This window comes from Callithrix jacchus, chromosome 17 (genome assembly GCF_049354715.1).
Source record: "Callithrix jacchus isolate 240 chromosome 17, calJac240_pri, whole genome shotgun sequence".
Lineage (NCBI taxonomy): Eukaryota > Metazoa > Chordata > Mammalia > Primates > Cebidae > Callithrix > Callithrix jacchus.
The window spans coordinates 37,680,772-37,701,895 of record NC_133518.1 but is presented as its reverse complement, the minus strand read 5'-3'; the positions used below and the strand labels follow the sequence as shown (position 1 = coordinate 37,701,895).

Sequence of the window (21,124 nt, the reverse complement as noted above, 5' to 3'; positions counted from 1 at the left end):
TCACTGCAACCTCTGCTTCTCAGGTTCATGTGATTCTCTGGCCTCAGCCTCCCAAGTAGCTGGGATTACAGTGATGTGCCACCACACCTGGCTAATTTTTGTACTTTTAGTAGAGACGAGGTTTCTCTATGTTGACCAGGCTGATCTCAAACTCCTAACCTCATGATCCACCCACCTTGGCCTCCCAAAGTGCTGGGATTACAGGCATTAGCCACTGTGCCTGGCTGAGATCTCATCTCTTAAAGTGAATTTTGCTAAACAAAATTTGCCTTGCAATTAACTTGATACAGCTTTAAAAAAACTGTATAAATACATACACATTTGCAGTCAGCCCATATATTAGTAGACAAAAAAACACTGATTTATGTGGCATATGCAGAGAATTTCAGTGGCTAATTCACACTTTTTCTCTCCATGAGTTCATTACATTTCAGGTACATAAAGGCTTGAAAAAGAACAGTAGTCAGATGTAGCTCGTGCCTGTAATCTCAGCTACTTAGAAGGCTGAGGCAAGAGGAGAGCTTGAGCCCGAGTTTGAGACTTAGAGAATTATTATGGCAGCACTGCACTCCAGCTTGGATGATGCAGTGGGACTCTGTTCTTAAATTAAAATAAAAAATGAGTTCTAGTTGATAACTTTATGGACTTAGTTGATAAATAGGTTCTATGTTCTGGTATCTGTCCAGATCTTTGTCTAGATAGATCTATCTATCTATCTATCTATCTATCTATCTATCTATCTATCTATCTATCTTTCTATCCATCCATCCATCCATCACTAACAAGATTCTGTTACAATTTCTATGTTTATAAGAAGAGTCTAAATCAAGATCTACACCAATATGTATTTTATTTTATCTATATCTATGAAGAATAAACTTGTGACATCTTAGTCAACTCATAGATCATAGAACATTAAAACTGGAATAAATGTTACCATACCACATCATTCCAGTCCCTGGTACCAATTGTGTGCCGAAGTCTGTCAATTAAAACTTTTGGATCAGAAGATCTGCCCAGGCCATAAAAAAGAATGACATAATGTTTTCTTGCAGCAATGTGGATGTAGCTGGAGGTTATTATCCTAAGTGAAATAACTTAGAAACAAAATCAAATACCACATGTTCCTACTTATAAATTGGAACTAAAAGATGGGTACACATGGACCTACAGAGGAGAATAGTAGACACTGCAGACTCCAAAAAGGGAGAGCTGGGTAGGGGTGAGGGTTGAAAAATTACCTATTGGGTAGAATGTTCACTCTTCAGGTGATGAGTACACTGAAAGCCCAGATCTCACCACTATGCAATGTACTCATGTAACAAACCTGCACATGTACCCTCTGAGTCTGCAAAAATAAACTGAAGGGATAAAAATGATATGCCTGAGCCATTATGTCCTGTATTTTAAAACTCCTAGGGTGATTCTTACGGCTCAGGTAAATTTGGAAAAAAAATGAAATAGACGAGTAGGTGAACATATAAGTATTCTTCTTTTAGGCAAAAATATCTCAGATAAGATTGCAATTCCTATGTTATATTTAGTCATGTTTTTAATATGAATTTAGTGTCAATTTGGAAATGATATTTAGTATTTTATCCTTTAGAAAAGTCAAAAGCTTTTTGAAAAATAATAATATGTCATTCTTTTGTGGCTCACTTTCAGATTTTTTAAAAAATATATAGTTCATGTTAATTATGAAAGTGGACTTTTTATGATTACACAAGATCAAATTAAGAAAGCATATGCTCTTCACATAAACATTGGTGTAGAATATATCATTAACATGTTTGTTATTTTCTTTGGTGATGACTTCTGTGTGCTCAAGAGTTAGGTAGCTCCAGGACCAGAATGTATGGTCCACATCTAAGAATCTTGTAGTGAGACTTCATCTTGGCTGCTGAAAAAATAAATGCAAAACAAGGAAGAGACCAGTACCGAACTGGCTACTTCAAAACAGATACAGTAGCTATTTCTCTCTTTTTCTTTGTGGTGTATCAAATGTTTATAATTGCTTGTTCACCAAACTGGTTTTTTTCATATTTTTCATAGTTCAGGAGTCAAAACCATGAGCAACCTATAATAATGGATTTTCCAGGGCACAAAACTATCCATTTTCATGTCACAGGAAATGTTTACATGGGAGCAAAATGCTATAGCATCAGAATAAATCAGTCATCTCAAAATGCAAATTTCTATATGCTTCCTTGACATAAAGAAGAAAACTTCTGTGTTGTATAATACATTTTAATTAAAAACAAACTTTTACAAATCATGAAATTTCCCAAAGAGGACAGAACTGTTTTGCTATATCATAAATAAGAAACTATAATACAAATATTATACATAATATATCTGAAAATATGAATTTATTTTAATTGATTAAAATAGCATTTGGCTTGGATTCAGTTTCAGGAGTTGTGTCATGTCAGACTGCAGCAGGAGAACTTGAATGTGTTGTTTAGGTGATACAGAATTATCTAAAGCGTTTAATTATTAAAAAACATTGCTAGTTGAGGTTTCTGTCCTTAAGAAGGTATCTAACCATTGTTTATGTTTGCAAACATATGTTCTTTGGATTTCCTTTCATTATGAATATGTGATAGTTCATACTAATAGCTTCTAATATTATTATTAAAATTTTATTTTAGTTATTTTGATGTTTTTCACTAAACAAAGTTAGTAGTAGTGCATATAATTAAAAAAATAAAAAAAACTTTCCAAAAAGGATCTTGAGTATGATAGGGAAATACGCCAACATATTTGTGAAAACATAAAATTCCACTTGATGTTATAAGTGATGGAAAAACATAGAATTTCATTTTATGTGGTGTTTATGTACATGTTCATTCTTTTTGTAAAAATGTCATTTGAGTTACTCAGAGATATCCAGACTAACCAGTCATTATTTGGCCTCTTTTTAATAAAATTAGCTCTTGCACAAAGGTGGAAGAAATAATTAAATCAATATGCATGTTAAAATTTGGGTTTCTGACTTAAGTTGCTAAAGGGACTATACAAGAGGTGACTATCTGAATACATCTTTGCAAGTAAAGCATGACCGAATTAAGTCATCTGAGCCTAGGATTTAGTATAGTAATCAAACAATTTTCCTTATTGTTTATACTAAATCATCTTGGATTTTCTCTTACTCTAAAAATGTTAGTAGTAGGGCTAATAATGCAAAATGATGACTCTATTTAAATACTTATTTTTTAATAGTAATTCAGATAAAGTAACAAAATAAGTATTTAATATCTTTTTGCTAAAAATATTATATGTTTTCAAGTAGAAAAGACAGAATTTTGCATTGTATTCCCACAGAGTAAACTAAGGAGAAATGGAAACTGAAAAGCATAAAGTATACACCTTCCAGTTGCATGGGTCTTAAATTTTGAATATGTTAGCAGTAAAACTTCATTTTTTACTACTGGAGGGATACTTAGGCTTGCATGTGCTTTCTGAGCCAGTATCAACATAATATAAAGTTTTGTATGATTTTTTTTTCCCTTATACTTTGAGTTGCACCTGGATGTAAATAGCTAGTTAGAATAGACTAATGATATGCGTAGTGTAGCCAACAGCCATGGAGTAAGCTCCTCTCCCTGCCTGGGTTCTCCAGTGAACTTTTAAACCATTGGCTTTTCATTCAGAAACACACTCCAAGGAGCTTGTCCTCTGCTCTTTATTGCATTCCAGGGGCAGCTCCATCAAAGTGCATCACCATCACTTAGTACAGCACTTCCTCTCACTAATAAAACAAAAAAACACCCCAGGTGCTATATTGGATGGATTATTATCAACAGAGGATTCCAAAATTTGTTTTATGACTTACTCTTTCAAGATGCAGGGCAGGCTGAAGTCCCAGATTTGTTTTATGCATGCTAATATGACAAGTGAAAAAGCATCTGGCCTGATGCATAAAGATGGTTAAGTAGAGAACTGTATTGTGACCTATCGTTTTATGTTGTTGAATTAGGAAATCATTTCAGGAGAAACATAGTTAAATAAGGTCCTTTGTGAAAATGGCATCTAAGACAAATGGTTGAGAAAGAAAACAAGAGAATCAGCAACAATGAGAGTGAGAGCGAGAGCAAAGCAGGAAGTGAGACAATGCCAACAGGATCAACAGGATTGAGGACACAATTCCTTACAGATAGTAACTACCTTCACAAAGGGGTCAAGAAGTACTTTAATTCTTTCTAGAAAGAAAGACAAAAATATAGAAAAAGATCTCAATGATGGGATCCATATCCCCTTCCAAGATTATTTAAGAAAAATATTTTAATACTTGGCATAAAATCCTGGTAGACTAGGCAGTGAATACTTGCTTTAAATATAAATCTGTGTCAAAACAGATTTTTGTGCACATCATAATTCCTTTAAGTCAAAGACTAAGCTCTAAAATGGTGTACAGTGATGCCTCGCTGCTGCCTCCTTTTCTCCCTTACCGGTCTTCTAAGTTTTCTGGCTCTCATGTTTTTGTTTCATCAACAGTGAAGGCCACATTATTCTCCACATGTACTCTGTTTTGTTTTTAATCTCTGTGGCTTTGTACATCACTTCTTCTGTACGTAGATCTTTCACTCTTTTTTGTCTACTTAACAAAACTCATTTTGTAGACTCAGATGAAGAGTTGCCTAACCTAGGAAGCCTTCCTTGGTCTTCTCACATCCACTGGGCAAGTTTCTTTGGCATGCTTCACTTTTTGATTGTATTAAAATTTATTTTTCTTTGTCTTTCTGTTTAACTAGTCTCTGAGTTGCTTGACTACGGAAACTAGATCGAATGCATCATTAAAAAACATTTGTGAGAACGATCAAAGATTGCCAATTGCTAACATCCTGGGATTGCAGCTCTCAGGGAAGGCGCGGAGAGCTAGAGGACGCCACACTTTCAGACAAATTCTGGTCGCTCACGGAGCAGAAGATCCCCCAGTGGAGGAAACACATGGGTGGCCAGCGCGACTCTAGTGGTGCAGCGGTTCCGCCGGCACCTCGGCGCCGCAGCTCTCTGAGCAGAGTAAACAGGTTTGGAGGACCCGCACGGGCCCCCAGCATGACACCAGAGCCCGGTGCAGTGGCTGTGACGGCACCTCAGTGCGGCAGCACTCGGTGCAGAGTAAACGGGACCAGTTCCCCTTCTGACCGAGGTTTGGAGCCCTGGGAAGGCAGAGTCGCCTACTACGGACACAAGAAGAAAGCCCGACAGGAGAATCCTGGGCAGAAAAGCACCATCAGTTTTAAGGCCGCTGCTCTGTCCCTGGGAACTAACAACCTGGACGTCCCCTCAAGAGACCTAATCTGAAAGTTGGTAATTTCAAAGACGACAGGAGGATAAATTTACAATGATGGGAAGAAACCAGCGTAAAAAAGCTGAGAATACTCAAAGTCAGAACGCCTCTCCCTCTAAAGATGATCACAGTTCCACATCAACAATGGAACAAGGCTTGATGGAGAACGAGCGCATCCCAATGACAGAATCACTCTTCAAGGAATGGATAATAAGAAACTTCGGTGAGTTAAAAGAACATGTTGTAGCCCAATGTAAAGAAACTAGGAACTTTAAAAAAAGGTTTGATGAAATCCTATTGAGAATAGACAACTTAGAGAGGAGTATGAGTGAAATAATGGAACTGAAGAATACAATACAGGAACTCCGAGAAGTATGCACAGGTTTAAACACTTGAATTGTTCAAGCAGAAGATGGGATATCAGAGGTCAAAGTCCAACTTAATGAAATAAAACGTGAAGAAAAGATTAGAGAAAAAAGGATAAAAAGGAATGAGCAAAGTCTCCAAGAAATGTGGGACTATGTGAAAAGACCAAATTTACGTTTGATAGGTGTACCTGAATGCGACGGAGAGAATGAATTCAAGCTGGAAATTACCCTTCAGGATATTATTCAGGAAAATTTTCCTAAACTAGCAAAGCAGGTCAACATTCAACCCCAGGTAATACAGAGAACACCACAAAGATATTCCTCAAGAAGAGCAACCCCAAGGCACATAATCGTTAGATTCACCAGGGTTGAAACGAAGGAGAAAATACTAAGGGCAGCCAGAGAGAAAGGTCAGGTTACCCACAAAGGCAAGCCTATCAGACTTACAGCAGATCTCTCCGCAGAAACTCTACAAGCCAGAAGAGAGTGGGGGCCAATATTCAACATCCTCAACGAACAGAACCTTCAGCCCAGAATTTCATATCCAGCCAAACTAAGCTTCACAACTGAAGGAAAAATAAAATCTTTTATGAACAAGCAAGAACTCAGAGATTTTATTACTACCAGGCCTGTTTTACAAGAGCTTCTGAAAGAAGGATTACACACAGAAAGAAACAACCAGTATTAGCCTTACTAAAAATACACCAAAAAGTAAAGAGCGCCAACATAAAGAAGAATTTACACCAACGAATGGATAAAACAGGCAGTCAACATCAAATGGCAGTAACCCTAAATTTAAGTCAACTAAATCCCCCAATCAAAAGACACAGCCAAAACCCAACGTCATGTTACATCCAGACCTGTTTCACATGCAAGGATACACAAAGACTCAAAACAAAGGGATGGAGAAAGATTTACCAACCAAATGGAGAGCGAAAATAAATAATAAATAAATAAATAAGCAGGAGTTGCAATTCTTGTATCGAATAAAATAGATTTTAAAGCAACAAAGATACAGTGGTAAAAGGATCAATGCAACAACAAGAGCTAACGATCCTAACACCCAGATACGAGACTTAGATTCAATGAGACAGAAAATTAATAAGGATATCAAGGACTCGAACTCAGATCTGGAACAATAAACTTAATAAATATTTATAGAGGTCTCCACTTCAAATACACAAAATATACATTCTTGTCAATACCACATCACACCTACCCATAAGTTTAAATGAAACATTGATTGGCCATTATTAATACCCAATTTTTTTCAAAATAAAGCAATATTTCCATTTACTCTCCCTCTTTCTCTTCCTCTTTCTTCCTCTCCTTTACTTATTTTTTTTTTCTTTCCGTCTCTCAAAAAAAAAAAAAAAAAGAAATCAACTTGTAAACCTCTAGATCCAGGTCGGCAATGTCTCTCTCATTGATTTCCTTGATTTCCTTCCTTCCCTTCCCTCCCTCCCTCCCTCCCCGCTTCCTTCCTTCCTGCCTTTCTCCCCACCCCCCCCCAAAAAAAACAAAAAACATTTGTCTGCATGTTCAGTAAATAATTTTGGACAGAGTGAATAACTGAATTGTACCAATAAGTTGTACATCTAATTCTCAAAAAGATTAATTTGGACCATTTTATAAAGGAAAATGTTTTGTTTCCCAGTTTTGCAGTAATTGTGAGCTCAATTGAAAAGCCTTTAATTGCTGGCTAGGCAAAGCTAGGGTAAGAAAGGTGTACTTAGTAGACAGGGAGACATTGAAAAACCTATTCTAACAGAACAAGAAAAGTTGGGACATACTGCAAGAAATCATTCAGAAATTGTGAATTTCATTTCATTCAATATCTCTTAAAAATGTTGTAGTTTCTGTCATTTATTTATCCATTCATATATTTATTATTGAGAACTTTTAATAAATTTATATAACTTTTCATGTGTTTTCATATATGTATTATAACTTTTCATATATTATATAACTTTTCATATATTTATTATTGAGAACTCTGGGGAAACAAAACTGGATATAGCACATATTTTGTCTCTTAGGACTCACAGTCTGGCCAAAGGTAATTTTATGGTTTGCAGACAATCCTACTGGGACGCAAGCATCTGAGTGATGAGAATGCAGAGTAGCAATGTCGAAAAATCTTCAAAGAGAAATAGACAACTTAAATTTGCAGACTGGTCTGGAGTGGATGGGGGAAGCAGAATGGGAGAAGGTGGTGAGGCAGAAGTTTGATGCCAGCATAGGCAAGAGCTCAGATTTGTGTCAGTTATTTCCCTGGAAAGAACTTTTATGGCAGGAAGAGAATGAAAGCAGTGAAAAAGCCTGCCTAAGATTGATTATGGTGATGGAGTTGGGAGGATCACACCTTTGTTTCCTATAAGTTTGTGATACTGAGATGAACTAAGCCTCATTGTCCTCATCTGTAAAGTGAGAGTGATGTAAGGATGAGTAAAGTGTAGAATCTGTATGCAAAGGCAAAGCAAAGACCAGACAAAACGTTGCTTCCTTTTTACATGATGACTAAACTTACTGAAGATACTAATCCTATTAATGACGCCTCAGTCATTCATTTTAGCATGCTTTTTTGCACAGAGTATAAATGCTCCGAAATGCTCATATGGGTAATATTTGGCTGTAGCTGATGCATCCCTGACAGAAGACCCTCTGAACTACCCAGCACAGGCAGAGATGGCTGTGCAAGGCTGCACTGAACTCTCCAGCAGAGCCATGCCTTTTCTCTTCTCTGTATTTGTAGCTTGAGGCCTTAACCTTTTATCATTATTTTAATGATGTTTTTTTGTTTAATTTAACTGTAAATCACATTAACAGAGTTTTGACTGGTATGTCAGAGGGCTTAAAATCTGAGTTAAAGTCTTTCTGAAAGCTAAAGAATTTGTCAGGTCTGACATGTTTAGTCAAGATGATCCAGTCAAGTGTGGAGATGTTGGAGAGATGGTGCGAGATGGTATTTAATTTGTTCAGGATTTAAGAAGAGGAAATAGAATTGCAGTAGAGCTTTTGCTCCATATTAGCAATAGTTAAGAGGATAATTTATGGCTTTTGTTAAAGACATTAACCAATGCAAAAGTGCCCCTATAAAGCAATTAATTACATATTACGCTTAAGTTCTTTTCTGCGGAATATGATCAAACCAGAACATTGCATAATTCAGGAAGCATTAATGAAATGCTATCCTTCCCTTGTATTGCTTAAACATATTATCGTAATAAAAGAGAGACATTAATTTTTTCTATATTCGGAAATAATACCTTTAGGAGTCAAAAATCTCATTTGTGAGGTTTTTACTAACAACGACTTTCTTTTCTTAAAACTTTTATCACAAAATTAATAGATGTTTAAGCAAAAAAAAAAATACAATACAAAAAAATTACGATTTCTTTAAATATTTTGATATATATTTATCCTTTTCTATTAATAATATTAGAATATCATAACTACTAAAACTGGTTTCCTCTAGAATATCAGTGGCTTAACATGATAGAATCTTATTTCTCCCTCAGGAGGGGATTGCCAGTGGTGGGATGGGGTTTAGGTTGGGCAATGCAGTGACACTCTGCTCCTTGCAGTCATTCAGTGCAGTGCGATTAATGCCTCTTACTGGAGTTTCTTGGCCATTGACTTCCCGCCAGGAGGAAGATAGAGAGGGATGGCAAGTGAGATGTTTATGTGTTTCAGACCACAAATAAATTTCCCTTTATACTAGAAAATGTAATTTAGCTATGTGCTTAACCTGGAGAAGAAACAGGTTTAATGTGCACATTATTTTATTTGCCATAGGAAATATGTATGTAAAGAAGCTTATATACTACACATATTTTGCAAAATGGTTTATTTACTCAGAAATATATCTCCAAAGTTTTCCTTCTTATTTATATCATTATTATTTTATTCTATCATAATTTTAACTTAAGTCAATTTCTTGCTAAATATTTTGGTAATTACCAGTTTTTATGAATGTATGCAATGGTCTGATGACTTCTCATAACTTTACATACCAGCATTGTTGCTTCCTTAAAAATTTTCCAAAAGTGGAATATCTGACTCATAGGATATGTACTGTTGTACTGTTTTTTGTTTGTTTGTTTGTTTTTAAGGATTTTTTTTTCCATTAATGGGATCTGTAGATGGAGGCTGAAAGTTACAGTTAATATTCTTTTTATTTTAGTGTGAATTAAAGCATTAAACATCAATTACTTACTGAACATCTATTCAGTGACTTGCTTGTGCTATAAATTCCAGAAAAGTAACTAAGGCTGTTTTTATTAGAAAATGGTATTTTCATCCATATGTTTAACATTAAAAAGATTTTCAGTTTCCCTGCCTTTTCCTAATTTAGTAATTGATGCATTGGTTTTTACTCTGGTTATAGAAGGAAATAAGGAGGGTTATGGTGTTTCTTAAAATTATAAAAGATTAGGGTACTTTGTCAAGTATTTAAATTTATTCTTAAAAATTATTGTGAAAATGACTTCAAGAAGATTTCCAGTCAAAGGTGAACATATCATAAAATTAGGTAAAGATAACATAAAATCTGGAGAATAATAAACACTTGGTTTAAGAACATGGTGAGAGATGACTTCCTAATTATGCACCAACTTCGGTTGCATGCATTTCTTAGAGAAACAAGATATATAATAAGATCACTGTTATCACTGTAAGCTATGAATTCCTCTGGCGAGTAGTAGCCAAAGACAACCTTAAATTTTGTTTGATTTTAAATATCAGGAATCCTTTTAAAGGGATGTAAAATTGGAGGCATCTCATGAACTTTCTAACTTTTGCTTATTATTTTCATAACCATTTTCAAATAGCTAATGATCATTATACATTCCTTTGGAAACATAATATTGGGATATACTCTAAAAACCACATAGATTAATTTTATTTCAGTGATAATACTGTTTTTCCTTCTATTATCTAAAATTATATTGAGATTTGCCTTTTCTTGTGAAATTATGCATTTCCCAGATTTAGATTTGTTGCCATATTTATACATAAATGGAAATAATTTTTATAAAATTTATTAATTGTATTCTCATTTAATTTTTCCATTATAAGAGATACAAGTTTTTAGAGAAAAATAAGACCTTGAAACTTGTGCTGAGATGTAGTGTCTGCAGAAAAATTATTTTTATAAAATTGAAATAAATAAAATCTGTAATTAGATACATGAGTTATAGGTATGCAGATAGGCATGCATATAGGCACTTCTATTATATATATATACTTTAAACAAATAATACATATGCAGAAATCTGAAACTTTTTAGAAACCTACTCTGGTCTTTAAATACTTATGACTCTGTTCAAGCTCAAGGCATAATAGTTGTCAAAACTAGTAGGTATTCATGCTAAAAGTTAAGATAATAATCATAAACAACAGCATCTAAAAAAATCACATGAAAAATAAATTATTCATGTTCATTTTAAATAATCTAACACAAATTTTTCAATGTCTAAATTTGTCCTACAATTTCTTGTTAACTTCAAAGCGTTTTCAACAATGTATACTTTTCTAAGGCCATATATTCAATGAATTCATCAAGCAGATATTGTGTGTTTGAAACCCACTTTCCTTAAGACTTCATAGTTCACTAAGGAAGATAGACAAGCAAACAGACAACTATGATTTAAAGTGAAAATGGTCTTGGGGAATTTCTGAGTAACATGGGAACATAAAAAGAAGAATTGAACCTACAATACCTAAGAAGGATTCTTGAAGAAGGCTGTAGGTCAGAGATTATTTTATATTTGCATTGGTGATGGTCGTATTTTGAAGTATTTGATAATTTGTTAGTTTTGAACATTTCTGAGTTATCACCATTGATAAAGCCTCTTCTGACAGTCCAAAAAAGAATACATGTACCTCTTCAAGTTTCTGAGTACGTCTTATGTTAAGCAGTGAAATATGGTCTATGTCGAACCATAGTGGTCCTTTTGGCTTATTATCTTTTGACATAAATGATTATTGATGTTTCTATTTTAGACAATACTATTTTTCAAATATTATTAAAGTATACACATCCTAAAACTTAAGAAAAACTATGTTATATAAATATTTATGATTATGAGAATATACAAGAAGTTTTGATTGTTTATATCCAATCCTTTAGTTTTATAACTGATCACAGTGAAGCCCCAGTAGACTTGACGTGCTTAGGTCAAGATGGATTTGAGGAACTTAAATTAACCTGAGAGAATGTTAAGAAGAACCAGAAAATCTGGAAGCAACCTGTGGTCAGAGTTGCCAGTGGTCAGAAAGATTTCTTTAGGAAGGGGAGAGTGTCTCTAAAGGACTCCCAACAGCTGGGTTGTAAAAGGTACAGCTGGAGCAGTTGGAAGAGAAATTGGAAAGAACTGAAACTGCACAAGAATAAGGGAAAAATGAGATGTGCCTTGCTCAGAACAATAAGAGAAAGGCAGGAATGGCTGCAGGGTTTGGATATGAGATGCATGGCAACCCCAGTTGCAGAGAAGGCCTGAATGAACTGCAATGGGAAATGTGTGCATATATATGTGTATATATATATTATATATATATATATATGAAGTAGAAGACAAATACTTAGGAAGAATAAATATGCTTAGAAAGTTCTGAGGGATGAACTGGCAGTCACAAAGATTAAAAGCCGGAGAGTATTGTAGTGACCCATATTTTGACTATGCTTTTAGGATAGCAATATACCATAAATACCAGGCTAAGAAATGCTTAGTATTACACTGGCTACCCAAACCAATTATGTTCTTAGTTTGGCATATTGTTACTTCTTAATTGGGGCATTTAAAATATTCCCTAGTCTATTTATACATGGATTGATTGGAAATCCATTTAACTTGCTCTACAAATAGTTTTATAATATTAAAACATTTCTATAATTTTGAGATATTTCTTATCTTAATTATATAGGGTATAGTAGTCAATTTTTTTTCTTTCACTATTGACAGTGAGCTTTTAATGAGATTGCTGCTTTATGCAAGAGCTGTTGTCAATTTTTGGGTTATTATAGTTGCTGATATGAATTTACAAGGAAAAGAATAATAACCCCCAAAATATCCTTGCTTCAAATTATGTAGCATTTGCCTTTTTTTTTGCACTGCATAATATCGTCTGGCAAAAAGTAAGTGTGATCTTAATTGTTAGACTTGTTTATTCCAGGGAGGAGCCAATGGAGCACTTACGGTAATTAACATATTTTGTCTGGTCTTCTCATTTTGTTAATGATATCTTATTGAAGGCTGAGCAGTAATTACTGCCCACTGAGGTACATACGCTGAAACAAATTAATGGCCAATGACCAATAATGATTACACTTGTAATTATCTATTGTGAAATATTAAAATAAATTGAAATTAAAAATAAAGTTATTGGAAGCTAACATTACACTGTTTTGTTTAACTATGCTAAAGTCATTTTAACAACTCAGAGAAACAATATTCCACAAGTTTATCATCACTTCCACCAGTTTCATATAATTTATAAGAAAATTTATTTTTCCAATATTTTACATTTTTGTCCAATGGGATACAAAAGTAAAAGTGTGAAGAATAGGACACAGTTTATGTTTACTTTTAGGTATGACTTTTAGATATTTGTAACACTTTTACCTTAAGATCAGCAATGTAATTTTTCAGTGATTTCAAGAAGCTTGTTTCTGGTTTTCTAGACCAGAAAACAAGCAATTCTTCTTCTTTTTTTTTTTTTCTTTTGAGATGGAGTCTGGTTCTGTCACCCAGGCTGGAGTGCAGTGGCACAATCTCGGCTCACTGCAACCTCTGCCTCCTGGGTTCAAGCGATTCTTCTGCCTCAGCCTTCTGAGTATCAGGGACTACCAGCATGCACCACCATGCCAGGGTAATTGCAGTATTTTTAGTAGAGACAGGGTTTCACCATACAGGCCAGGCTGGTCACGAACTCCTGAACTCATGATCTGCCCACCTTGGCCTCCCAAAGTACTGGTATTAGAGGCGTGAGCCACTGTGCCTGGCCTCCTTTTTAAGAAGACATTCCCCCATTCAACCCCCCGCCCCAACTCCTTTTTGTTATCTATCTATGCATAAGAAATGCTGAGATATCACTTTAAAGAACTTTCATACTTTTTATTGTTCAAACTGATGGGTTTATCAAAATAAATCATAATCTTCCTACAACACTGCCTACTATGGGGTAGTAACTTGGGGTAGAGGCGATGATCGATGTTCAAAAAGTTTCCGTATGATACAATTTGACTCGTAAAGTTGAGCAGCTTGACATTCCTGTTTTTTTTTTTTTTTTTTTTTTTTTTTTTGAGACAGAGTCTTGCTCTGTCGCCCAAGCTGGAGTGCATTGGTGCAATCTTCGCTCACCACAACCTCCGCCTCCCTAGAGGTTCCTCTAGGAATTCTCCTGCGTCAGTCTCCCGAGTATCTGGGATTACAGGCATGCGCCACCACGCCCAGCTAATTTTGTATTTTGAGTAGAGACGGGGGTTTCTCAATGTGGATCAGGCTGGTTTAGAACTCCCGACCCCAGGTGATCTACCCGCCTCAGCCTCCCAATGTGCTGGGATTACAGGCTTGAGTCACTACGCCCAGACTGAAACTTCTCTTTTTAAAAATTCTACCAATAACTTCAGCACATGTATTTTACATGTAGAAAAAAATGATAAACTTTAGCTGAGAATTAGCATAGTGTACTATTGGCATTCTTTGGACTGAAATGTGGGAGATCTGGGACCTAAATCTGTGTCACTAATTAGTTGGCCTCACTGGTTCTGGGACTCGGTTTCCTTACCTGAGAAATGGGAGCTTTGTACTAGATTATCTCCAATGTCACTCATAAATTGTTTTAAGTGTCACATATCTTCTTTTCTTTAAATTAGAAATTGACTTTTTATAAGATAAATCAAATGTTTTACAATGAAGCAATTAAGGCTTGATTCTTTGAGTTAAGGTTTATTAATTGGATATGGATATCACAATGGAATTTTGATCTCACTGTTATGAGCAGAATATCATGACCAAATTACTTTTTTTTCATATATGAGGAAATTGGGCTTAATGAGGATATAAATTGCTAGATTATTATGAAAAATCTCTGCCCTAGAGATTTTAGTCTATCTATTAACGTTTATTATTGTTTTTAGGACCCACTAGCAAAAGATGAGAGCTGTTATCCAGCTTTAAGATATTTCAGGACTTCTGACTGCTTTTATTTAAGTTTTCCTTTCAGTTCATGGGAATGGGTCTTGTAGGCCTGGCTGAACTTGGTTTAAATTTTTGACAGTTTTTTATTTGCGACCCATTTGGATGTTTTTCAAAATGTCCAGACTATTCACACCACATGTGAATAAGCATTATCCACTGGTTTAATTCAAATTGTCTGGCATATTTCTAATTCGGATTGTTAACGCTTACAGATTATTATTAATAAAGTGTGGCACCTCGAGTTTACTGGAGCAATGATTAGGAGCTTAAAAGAAAAATTTAAGCTTCAAAAGACTGATTTTGATAGAAAATTCTTGGTTGGAATACAATAAGAAATGACAAGTAGCCAAAATAACTATCTCTTATAATACTAATGCCAATCTGAAATAATTCTGGTAGTAATCCATTAATAAATTTAGACCGAATCATTGGCAAACTGAAAGTTACAGAGATGTATATGGAGGACACTTAGATGCTAGTTTTGCTATACTAACAATTAGCAGTAAATTTTAATTACATCCAAATTCAGTATATCCCTGTATACCAGTAAATATTTTAGCAACAAGAAAAGCAGTTTGCAATAATATTAAGTTATAAATCGTTTTCAGTTCTTACTTCCTCATTAGTGAGTGAAAAAACAGATTCTAAAAATATTGTCTAGAAGTATGCTGGAAAATACATATTTATGTTTCTACCTCTGAAATCATGGAGTGTTTCTCTTCATTTTTCTCAAGACCATTTAAGGAATGTTACTTAAGCAAATAAAGCAAGAACCTGAAATTTATTTAATTTTTAAAAATCATAATTTTAACCATTTAAGGAAAGTTATTTAAGAAGCAAATAAAGCAAGAACTTTAAATTAATTTAATTTTAAAAATCATGACTTTAAAGAAGTGAGGTCACTTACACCAGAGTCACATTTCTCTACTTAACTGTGCATCATTAACTTGAGCGAGTGGATTGACCATTCAGAGGCTTATATTTTAAGAAATGATGTTTTACTTTTTTTCTTGTTTGGAACATTAGTGAAGTTTTTCAAAAACCATTTGCTGCATGTACACTTGTGTTAATAGTTTTTATTTACATGTATACCTTTATAAATTCTCTTAAAATGTATATGAGCATTTACAATTGAAATGTTCATATTTACAACTGAAAAATTTAAAATGTGTACATATACCTGGTACGTTAAAAAATTCAAAGGAATAAATTACTTTCCTTATTTTGCTCACTAATTTAAAATAATTCCTACTATGCCTTTTTCCCTCATGGATGTGTATATTGGAATTGTGATGGTAAGAATATCACATTCATTATTTTGTTTTGGAAATATTTCAATATCTCTATTCAACGACTGACTGGATCACGTTTACAGAGGCTTTTCAAGGCATCTGTTCTTAGCCACAGCTGAGAATGGGGCCCACCGTGCTGACTGGAAGGATCCACCTAGAATTTGTGGAATTAAGTCCTTGCACCTGGATATAATTGTTGTGCCGCTGTGCTGGGGTTTTCTTAAGCTACTGGTAAAACAAATTAGCTCAATTTAAACTGGCATCCAGTAGAGAAGCAACAGCTCACCTCATATCACATTTTCCAAATAATTATTTTTGTATTGCCAGGTTTACCTCATGAATATCTTCCTGAGGGTTGGGTGAGAAAAAATGTTTTTAAACTAGAGATGTGATGAAAATTCTGCTCATGTTATAGGCTTTGATATTATTGTAGTATAATTAAGATACAGATAAATATGTGGTCATAATTTCAGTTAAGCTGGATTATTCCCCTTCCTAAATAAAACATAAATTCAGATATTTAGTTGTGAGTTAGAGCTTAAGAAATATTCTCATATTGGTATTTGTTTCATAAGCCATTGTCATACTTGCTGTACATTTAATGACATAACTATTTTTTACAGGCAGAAAAGATGCTCATGAAGGTGCTGATCAAGAGAAGACAAGATTCATTTCTGTTTGTTCAGTAGAATGTGTCATCTCATTTGGTTATGCATGTTTTCAGTCATTAATATTTGGCAATCAAAATCACAAGTTTTCTGGAAATCTAGTCAATTTAAAATTTTAGTAGCTGTAAAGAATAGAACTGGTGCATATAGGCATATGAGACTAACACCCATATATATTTCTTTGTGCATTCATTACTTATTCACCTAATACAAAAGTCATGGGCACCAAGTGAGCATGCCAGGAAGAATTCTTAGCACTGAGGGCACAGATAGGAAGCATGGAAAATTCCTGCCTTCCTGATGATTACATTTTAACTGGGGAGGCAGAAAAAAGAAAGAAAGAAGGAAAAACGAAAGAAAGAAAGAAAGAAGGAAAGAAAGAAAGAAAGAAAGAAAGAAAGAAAGAAAGAATGAAAGAAAGAAAGAAAGAGAAAGAAAAAGGAAAGAACGAATTTCAGTGAATGTTAAATTCTATGAAGAACATAATGTGAGCTAGTTAGAGTATGGAGGAAAGTTGCAACTGGATTATTTAGACAGAAAGGCTTCTCTGAGAAAGTTTTCATGTGCATGTATCAATAATGTATATGCTACCTGCATTTATGTAAGCATTTATTTCTTAATATGCATTTGTATTTGCAATGCCTTGCATGATGTTTAGCATAAAATGAAAGAAAAATGCTCTTTGTCATTGGAGATGGAAGGCATCTAGCGTCTTGAAAAGTCTATGCACAGATGTAGGGGCCTATATGTAAAGGCTGTTGATATTATTGTTTTCCCAAATATAACATAGACAACACAACAGCCTGATATTATAAAATGATTTATTACAAAGGTTCGGATATAAATCCCTCCAGAGTCCTTTCTAAACATTTTCTTCAAAAATTGTTACTTCTTCTGTAATAATAATTTATACATATTTTTGTTATAATGCATCCCACATCACATTGGCATCAGTTATACACAAGTATGTATTTATTTCTAGATTTTGCTCCTTGACAGTGTTTTTCCTTTAACGTCTTTTTATTTCCAAGCGAATCAGATTTGTTTTGAGAGAAGTGTGTGATAGTGAGGATTTTCCTATATTTCAGTTACTATGTTCTGACCTGATTACATGGGAAATTTTCACTTACACGTTGATGTTCTAAGAGAAAAATACTGTCTTTAAGTGGCAGAGCTGAATTCCAAAGTCCAGCAAATCAGCTAGCTGACTTGTGCTTATTGCTCATAGAAAACATTGTAGCTAAATTGATTAGCAATGACAACACTACTGCTGCTGTTGGAAATATCTACCATTTTTCCAGCTTTCTCCAGTCTTAGCTATTGGCCACTACTCACATCGTTCTATCAAATCCTGACAACCGCCCTATCAGGTAGATGTTTATTGACCCACTTCATAAATGTGTAATTGAAACTCAGAATAAAAAACTGCCTGGTCACTAACCTTGTCATAGATTGTCATAATATTATGTGTGCTAAGTTATATCCAGTTTATTACATATAATAAAAATAAAATTTCAAATTAAAAATTTATAAAATGGCTACTTTATATACCTAATGTGTGTGCTGTTAGATGGCAGTGGGATATTCTTTTGAACGTTTGGTGAGGAATGGGTGTGAAGTGCCAGGAATGTGTGTTTTGCCAAAGGTTGGGATGGGTATATGTGTATGTATGTTATATGCGTAAATATTTGCATAGTTATTTGATACTGTCAGCTTTGAGCTGAATAATACTCACTATTATGCTTCTCTTCAAAATGGACTTTGGAGGACAAGGGCCATTTTTTTTTATCATCTCTGTGGCTTCATTGATGCAATGTAGACACCTACTAAGTGTTTGTTAAAAAAAAACAAACAAAATTTAACAAAGCAATTTTGTCACTAAGGCGATACATAGCATAGGTGCTCCTAAGATTTTTACTTTCTTCCAATTTAAAAAAACAGCATCAATAACAGGGGAAAACAACAAATAAATAGCTGTTATTATTTTTATTTTAAAAGATCTGTAGAGTTTTATTTTGATTACAAAACTTGATCTTCAAAATCAAGCAAAAGTGTATTTTTATCTTCCTATGGAATGGTGGAGGTGAAGGCCTGTCCCCACTGCTGGTAATTTGTTTTATGGTTATATGTCTACTGGTACAAAGAAAGTAAAACATACTCCAAATGCTTCGTAAAGTTTACACATATTTGATTCTATGCAGCTCGAAGTGAAGAAATGGCCTAGATATAAATGTAGGTGACTTGAATACAAAATATTGCTGTTATATGATTTTGTATTTCAGATATTAGAAAAAACAAGAATGTAATTATGTAATAGCTTCAACTTCAGTAATTACACAGTAATTTACTGAGTACCAGGTTAAAAAAATAGTCCACAATTTCTATTAATTAAGAGTAGATGATTTTTGGTAGAAGCTCCTTATATACTGTATGGTACAAGTCTACACTTCTCAGAGTTAAAAAGAGGTGTTTTATGAAAATGTGTTTATTCTCTTTCTCTTACTTTATTCTGGGGAGAACACTTCATTCTATGGAATTAAGGCCACCCCTGAAATAATCTCTCACAGAATCGTGTGCTTCTTCAGATATCCCAGTGAAAGCAGGTCTCTCACAGTTCTAATATTTTTGTTAAATTGATATATAGACCAAAATGTGAATGTGATGTGATTTTAAACTCCCCAAATTATCTGATCTGATCTTAGTGTTCCAAGTGTAACTCTGAAGGGAAATTATATTGTATTTTGTCAAAAGATAGTATTGTGGAGACTTACTATAAAGCTCTAGAAGTTACCTGTCATGAAAGATTTGTTTTTATGGGACTGAATGATATATTGTAGATTTCATAGAAAACTCTATGTTTTAAAATTTTTGATGTCCCAAATTTAGTTTCACTAACTGATACCCATGGTGTGTTTATACTAAATTGATATGGGGAGAGATAACTGGCAGCAAAGAGGTGAACAATAATCTAGTTGCTCCAGGCATCTGTGATTTATTCCTACTTCTTTATTAGTTCAGGTGCTCTACATTTTGCTTTTAAAATAACTATTTTAATTCTATTGACTTCTCCATATCTCCGCTTGTACCAGCTACCATCTTCTGACACTTGGCCTGCATGCTGACTTGCCTGCCTCTAGCCTCCCACTTTAAATGCCCTAAATTTCATTCTTCACACAGGAGCCAGATTTTTTTTAAGTGTAAGTCAAATTATGTATCTCCCTCTTTAAAAGGCTTTCAAGGCTTTATAATTGCTCGAACTGAAAATAATCCAAATATTCATCAACTAGTGAATGAATAAACATCATAGTAATTCTCACAATAGAATTCTTTCAGTGATCATGAGATGATACATACCAGAGCATCAGTGAGTCTGAAAGGCATTATGCTAAACAAGAAACGCAAGACATAAAAGCTACATTATTTCATTTATATGACATTTTGAAAAAACTGTAGTGACAAAATCAGACCAGTAGTTGCTAGGGGGTGGTGGATGCAAGAGAACTTTTTGCTGTGAGGTGAATGATCTATTTCTTGATTGTAATAGTTGCACATCTTTATACATTTGTCTATAGTCATCAGTTTTACATGCAGAGTGAATTTTAATACATTCATGTATGATGTGATGTATATGCATGTATGTCTCTTACACAGACACAGACACACACACACACATACACACACACACTTTCACACATACATGTATGAATGGGTTCCAATCGTGTAGAATGAACTCTGTCCCCCTAGAAATAAAAATAGCAAATTAAACACATTTCATAAAGTGCCTTCCTTTAACAATTGTGCACGTATATTGTAGCCTGTGAAGAGCTTCTGTACATGAGGTACATTATACCCCAATAACTGTGACTTAAACATCAGCAAGCATTCAGTGACCTTCTTATACTTAGGTTAAAGCTTGATAGCCCAACTGTGGTTAGGAGTCCTCCTGTGAACTTGCTTCTGCCTTCCCTTTACCTCGTTTCTCACACTGTCTCTCATTGTTCTCGATTATTTACTGAGTTCTCTTAGATGTTCGATATTTAACTTTAAAAACAATCATTAGCATTCAAAAGTAACATTTAATATTTATTAATAAAAATTTTAAATGTGAAATTGTGTATTAATAATTCCTTGAAACAACACCTATATTTTCTCATAATAATTAAAACCCTCATCTACAAACTCTCTATATCTGTCATAATAGGCATCTTAATTGTTTGTTCATGAAAAGGGAAGACTCAGTAATTTATATATCAGAGGGGGTATTAAACTTAGACAATGGCTAGTTATTTTCTGTCAGTTG

The 21,124-nt window shown here is 34.3% G+C and overlaps 1 long non-coding RNA gene across 2 annotated transcripts in view; it reads left to right on the top strand.

Moving 5' to 3' along the window:
- The window catches only part of LOC103788791 (uncharacterized), a 75,446-nt gene extending 57,096 nt beyond the window's left edge, over positions 1 to 18,350 (top strand). For both annotated transcript variants that reach the window (XR_614809.5, XR_004736127.3), the window contains one exon: positions 16,780 to 18,350. This is a non-coding gene — a long non-coding RNA (uncharacterized LOC103788791). The remainder of the gene's footprint in view (positions 1 to 16,779) is intronic.
- The last annotated feature ends 2,774 nt before the right edge of the window (positions 18,351 to 21,124 follow it).